This window comes from Myotis lucifugus, unplaced genomic scaffold (assembly GCF_000147115.1).
Source record: "Myotis lucifugus unplaced genomic scaffold, Myoluc2.0 scaffold_95, whole genome shotgun sequence".
NCBI lineage: Eukaryota > Metazoa > Chordata > Mammalia > Chiroptera > Vespertilionidae > Myotis > Myotis lucifugus.
Window position 1 is genome coordinate 698842 of NW_005871143.1, and position 7118 is coordinate 705959.

A 7118-nucleotide genomic window follows, 5' to 3' on the forward strand; every position below is an offset into this window, starting at 1 on the left:
TAGGGGAGTGGAAAACAAATATAGAAATATCTCTCAATTCAAACAGTTTGGTATAATCTATAAACATACACAAGTATCTATAAAATAAGTGGTACATTAATTAACTTGAGTCAATAACTCTGAAAGTAGAGAATAACAAATGTCATCAACATTATTCTCATTTCTAAACCAGAAGTGCACCTTATGAGAATATCAGCAAATCAATAAAAAATATTGCTATGATCATATAAGAAATGTGATAAATTTTCCATTCAGATTGACACTACTCAAGATAAAACTTCAATAACATGAGTTCAGTAATTCTAATATATGTCTCCGAGTCCAGATAGATATAATGAGCAGAAAGTTAAAATCTGGAGAAAATATATTCCATCTTGTTCCAGAATATTTTGAGATCAAACAATAGAGCTCTTTAAAAAGTATGTAGGATATTCAATTACTGGCATACCCTACGTGAGAGATCACTCAGTTGGTTTTGTCCTGGTTAAAAAAGAATCCGCTACCAAGGTCACATATGGGATTATTCACAAATCTTAAATCTAGCAATAGGTTGGAGAATGAAGGACAAGAAGGGATGTTTCACAATTTTGACTCAAAATGTTTAAGCAGCATGTATAATAGAGCAACATAAAAGGATTGCTATTTGACACAAACAGCAGGGGCCTCTGATCCACTTTCCCAGCATTTTGGAAGCAAGACAGGGTTCTGGGAAGGAATCTGAAGACAGGCAGTGTTGCTCTGAGAACCTACTCAAGTAAACGGTGGCTTTTTCTCCCCCAATCCCTCCAGTTTATTGAGATATAATTGGCATATAACATTGTGTAAATTTAAGGTTACAATGTGTTGATTTTATATACTTATATATTGCAAAATGATTACCACAATAGAGTTAGCTAGCAGCTCTATCATGTTACATAATTATCATTTCTTTTTTTCAAGAACATTTAAGATCTACTCTCTCAGTAAATTTCAAGTACATAATATAATATTAACTATGGTCACTATGCTGTACATTAGATCCTCAGAACTTATTCATCTTATGACTGAAAGTTTGTACCCTTTGACCAACATCTCCCTATTTCTCCCACCCCAGCCCCTGACAACCTTCATTCTACTCTCTGGTTCTATGGGTTCTGTTTTTTTGTGTTGTTTTTTTAGATTCCATATATAAGTGGTATCACACAGTATTTGTCTTTCTCTGTCTGACATATTCCACTTAGCATAATAACATCAAAGTCCACTCATGTTTTCACAAATGGACAGATTTCCTTCTTTCTCAGGCTGCATAATGTTCCACTGTATATACACTGAGTGGCCAGATTATTATGACCACCCCATCAGTACTTCATTGACACTTCCAAAAATACTGAATATTGAAAATTTCCTAAGCAAATACTCTCAAGATTTTATTATTATTATTATTATTATTATTTGCATAACTAATTCACTTCATTGTACTGATGAGGTGGTCATAATAATCTGGCCACTCAGTGTATGTATCACACCTTCTTTATCCTTTCATCCTTTGACAGACACTTAGGTTGTTTCCAGATCTTGTCTATTGTGAATAATGCTGCACTGAACATGCAGATATCTCTTCAATATCCTGTTTTCATTTTATTTTTTATGTTTATTTTTTGTGATTTTGAGAGTACATTTATTAAAGCTGGGAATAGCGAAACAAGGAAGAGCTTAGGATAGAAAAAGCAACAGGAGAGAACCTAAATAGGACTGCTTTGGCTCTCTAGATACTCAAGCCAGTCAAACTCACGGCCCATGGGCTGCATGCGGCCCACAACGAATATTTTTGCGGCCCAGCCAATATAACGGTATGTAAGAAATGTTTTAATAAAAAACTCGTAACTTAATTTTTACAATATCCTGTAAATTATTAATAATTTACATAATTATTAATAACGAACTACAACGTTTGCTAATAATTGATTACTATGATTGTGTTGCACTCATTTCCCTAATGAGCAGGCACACCATTTCTCTCCACTAATACTAGCAGCGAATATTTTAGCAGCCGATTGCCACGTCATTAGTCTTGGACTGACTTGTTTGGTGTGAGCAACAGGAAATATTTCGCTTTTGGAGAACAAGAAAAATAGGTTTATTTGCGTAACGCTTATTAATTTGTGCAGTTATTCAGTGTCTGGTAAGTTAATGTTCAAGAAAAAATATTAATTTTTAATAAAATGTTCTATTATTTTGTTAACAATTACTCATTTATATCAGCTCTTTGTATTCAGCATGTCTCTATGGAAATAAACCTTTGTTTTTATGAAAATTGAAGCTTTTGCACTTTGTGGCCCACATAAACTTAAAACTTGATTATTTGGTCATGTTAGCCTTTGAGTTTGACATGCTTGTGCTACAGGGAAGAAATGAGCCTAGGTGGGTGCTTTGGCTCACTGGGAAGTCAGAGAAAAGGGAGCTTTGGAGACAGGTTCAGGGGGTTAACCCGGATAAGCTGCCGCTGCCCATTTCTCCCCTGGTTGCAAGTCTCGTGGGGACCCGTAAAGTTTAGGAGATGCATGCCTGAGAGGGAAGAAAACTTATTCACGGTTTTGCTTTCCATGGTTTCAGTTACCTGCAGTCAATTGTGGTCTGAAAATCTTAAATGAAAAATTCCAGAAATAAACAATTCATAAGTTTTAAATTATATGCCGTTTTGAACAGGTTTGTGAAATCTTGCATCATCCCACTTCATCCCACTTGGGAGGTGAATCATCCCTCTGTCCAGAGTGATCATGCTGTGTACACCACCTACCTGTGTTTTAGTATTTTTATAAGTTTTATATTTTATATTTATATATGTTTTAGTACTATCCATGGTTCAGGCATACACTGGGGTTTTTGGAACATAGCTCCAGTGAATTATGGTGGACCACTGTAGTCGTAGTTTCAATTTTTTGAGGGACATCCATACTGTTTTCTGTGGTGTCTGTACCAATCTACATTCCCAACAGTGCACAAGGATTACCTTTTCTTCAAATCCTCTCTAACACTTATTATCTCTTGTCTTTTTTATGATAACCATTCTGACATGTGTGAGGTGATATCTCATTAGGGTTTTGATTGTCATTTTCCTGATAATTAGTGATATTGATCACTTTTTCATTAACGTGTCGGCCATTTGTATGTCTTTTTTGGAAAAATATCTACTCGGGTCTTTTGCCCATTTTGTAATTGGATTATTTGTTTTGGTTTTTGTTTGTATTATGTTTTTTTTGTTTGTTTTTTGCTATTGAGTTGCATTAGCTATAGATATATATTATGAACTCCTTGTCAGATATATGATTTGCAGACATTTTCTCCCATTCCATATGTTACCTTTTCGCTTTGTTGATTGTTTCTTTTGTTGTACAGAAGCATTTTAGTTTGATTTAGTCCCACTTATTAATTTTGCTTTTTGTGTGTGCTTTTAATATCATATCCAAAAAATTATTGCCAAAACCCATGTCAGGGAATTTCTTCCTATGTTTTCTTCTAGGGGTTTACAGTTTTGATTCTTATGTTTCAGTCTTTCCAAAGTAGGTGTGTGTGTGTTTTGTGTGTTTTTTTTCATCACCAAGAAATTCTCTGACACCAGTTGGGTGTCCTGGCACTACCTATTAGAAGATATCTGATACTCCAAGTAGATAGTGTCAGTTCTCACAGGTTAAGGCGCAGTTCTTCAAGACTCTACCCCTACCCACCCTCCCCACTTCAGATGCCAATTGCAATTCCAGGTTGTCACCTGTGATTCTGACCAAGTGGCTACAGGTAAGAGCTTCCAACAATTCCCCAATAATTAACTTACTAGAGCAGTTTACAGAAACCAGAGAAATATTTTACTTACTAGATTACTGATTTATTACAGAAAAATATAATCCAGAAACTGCCAGATGGATGAGATGCACAGGGCAAGGTATGGGGAAGGGCCTGAAGCGTCCATGGCTTTTCCAGGCACACCACTCTCCCAGCACTTTCATGGGTTCACCAACCTGGAAGTTCCTTTTGGGTTTTTATGGAGGCTTGGTTACGGAGGCATGATTGATGACATCATTGACTATTCCAGATTAAACTCAGGCTAAAGCCCCTCCCTTCCCCAGAGGTCTAGGGTGGGACTAAAAGTTTCAACCCTGAGTCTAACCATAGAGTTGGTTTCCCTGGGAAAGAGGCCCATCCTAACCTAAGGGCTTTCTGGAAGTGACCTAATTAACATAACATAAGACCAGCGGTTCTCAACCTGTGGGTCGCGACCCCTTTGGGGGTCGAACGACCCTTTCACAGGGGTCGCCTAAGACCATCGGAAAACGCATATATAATTACATATTGTTTTTGTGATTAATCACTATGCTTTAATTATGTTCAATTTGTAACAATGAAATTGGGGGTCACCACAACATGAGGAACTGTATCAAAGGGTTGCGGCATTAGGAAGGTTGAGAACCACTGACATAAGACACCTTTCTAGCTCTCATCACTTAGGAAATTCCAAGGGTTTTAGGAGCTCTGTGGACAAAGACCAAATATATATTTCTTTTGTAAATCACAATATCACAGTCTTTAATCCATTTCAAGTTAATTTTTGTGAGTGGTGTAAGATGGGGCATCTAATTTCATTCTTCTGTATGTAGTTATCCAGGTTTTTCAACACCATTTATTAAAAAGACTACCCTTTCCTACTGAGTATTCATGGCTCCTAAACAATAGCTTTTCATGCCTCAGGGTGCAGAAAGGAAAGCATCTGAAATTGGTGGATAGGACATTGTTTTATCTGCAGATATAAAAGATGCTCTCCCAAGGGAAGTGCTGGCATTTGACGTTATTAAAGTAAGCCTAATGGTGTGACTACAATTGTTACTTGGACTCTTCAATTTCAAAGACCCCCTCATTACCAGGCCCAAGTCTTGGAAGTATCTGTGAGTAAGTGGTACAGCACATACCTTTATTCAGCTTGTATGATCATGATCAATAGCACTGTTTCTGTGTCACAACAAACCCAAGTTCTGTCAGGGAGTAACCCTGCAATAGGGCTGTGGATAGAAAAATGAGGGGTGTTTCTGCTTGTGTAAAATCAATGCATCTTAGCAACCCATTCCATTGGCTTAACTGATTCAGACCTGCGTAAGGTTGATCCAGTCAGTTGTGTGGTAATTAGCCGCTTCATGCCAAAAACAAAACAAAACAAAAAACAACAACAACAAAAACCCTGAGTGGTTCATGTGTTTAATACATTTCTTCCTTAAAAACATTATCTTTGTATCTTAAGAGCCTAACACAGTGTCTGGCACAGCATGGATGCGCCATAAACATTTGTTGAATAAGTGAGCTCTAAGAAGTCTCAGACACTAAGCAACTTAGTTCTATCCTTACTACCTGCTGTGCTAAAAATCTCTTTGACTGATTTCATATGGCACTTAGGGGACCTTTCTAGTTTTCTATATTTCATTTCATCAGTTCCTATTGGGCTCAAAGAAAAGAAGTTGAAATAGTACCTCAGCAAATATTTATGGGACACCTACTATATTCAAGGCACTGTTGGGAAATAAAACTCTAAGGCAATCTTTTCTCTACAATAGTTTACAGCCTCAAAGAGAAGAAAAAATATGTGCACACAAATACATTCTCAGAATTACAGATCTCTAACTAATAATGTATCCGTATGTAATCAGTAGGCTGCAAATATTATATATGTGATACAAAGTAAGTCCCCTTTTTGTTTAATGCTTAATGTTGTTTAATCAAACCTGGGACCTTTCAGTCCTCAGGCCGACGCTCTATCCACTGAGCCAAACCAGTCAGGGCAGAGTGACAGTATTTTCCCCAGGATTTTCCTTACTAAGTACTTCCAAAAATTCTCTGGGGTTGCTGTTTCCACTTGCCCCTCCCCCAAACTATTCTCTTTCGTCTTCCTGCTCTGAGCCCCAGAAGCTGACCTCTCCCCACGCCACTGACTGCATCACTCAGGCTCCATAGTCCACTGGTTTTTGGTTGGGTTGGGCCAATGGGAGGTACTGGCAAAAGTTGGGGTTAGAGAGAGAAAAAATGGTGTTTATTCACTCCCTTCCTCCCTGCCTGGGAACTCTTCTGATAGCAGCTGCATCTCTCGACCACAGATGCTTTCTCCAGACCCACTACTCCAGCTCACACAATACTTCAATCAACTTGACCAGGCCATGGATGCCCGAACACTTGGTTAAACATTATTTCTGAGTGTGTCTATGAGGGTGTTTCTGGATAAGATGAACAATTAATCAGTAGACTGAGTAAAGTAGACTGCTGTCCCTGATGTGGGTGGGCCTTATCCAATCTGTTGAAGGCCTGAATAAAATAAAAGCCTGGATAAGGAAGAACTCTTTCTACCAGACTGTCTCCAAGCTGGGACATCAGCCTTCTCCTGCTTTTGGACTCAGGCTAGGACTAGAACTTACACTATCCACGGTGTTGCTTCTCTGGACTCTCAGCTGATGCAACTTGGACCCATCTACTCTTCTGGGCTCCAGCTCGCCAACTGCAGATCTTGGGACTTGTCAGCCTCCATAGTTGCATGAGCCAGTTTCTTATTATACATACATACACACATATCCTGTTGGTTCTTTTTCTCTGGAGAACACTGATTAACACTCCCCTTCAGACCTAGAGATATAACAGCTTCCCATTGCTGTCAGCCTCAGGGCCTGAACACTGCTTGTTGGTTGCTTCAGCCCTGGCTACACCTCTGTAAAGACTCCCTTCAATAAAGTTTCCCCAAGACCCATTTGAGTGTGCCATCTGTTTCCTGCCAGAAACAGTTGCTTATAACCATTTTCTCATTCACTATACCAGCTGGGAGAACACTGCCGTTCAGATCCCCTAAGCTTAGAGGTACCTTAAGGACCACTTCCAAAACCGTCAGCCTGCAGACACTCCCACACACTGATCTGGGTTTGCTAAACATCTCCTTCACTCAAGCAAATGCTTGGTGTCACCTAGAAAATGAAGAATCTGGATAGTGCATGTGGATAGTTACAATGGAATTCTCCAGTGTGGGAGTTCTGGAAAAGCAACTGATGTGTAGAGATTTTACTTTATTTAAGTACAGAATAATAACAGGTTGCTCATACACAGAACTGCCTATTCTGTCT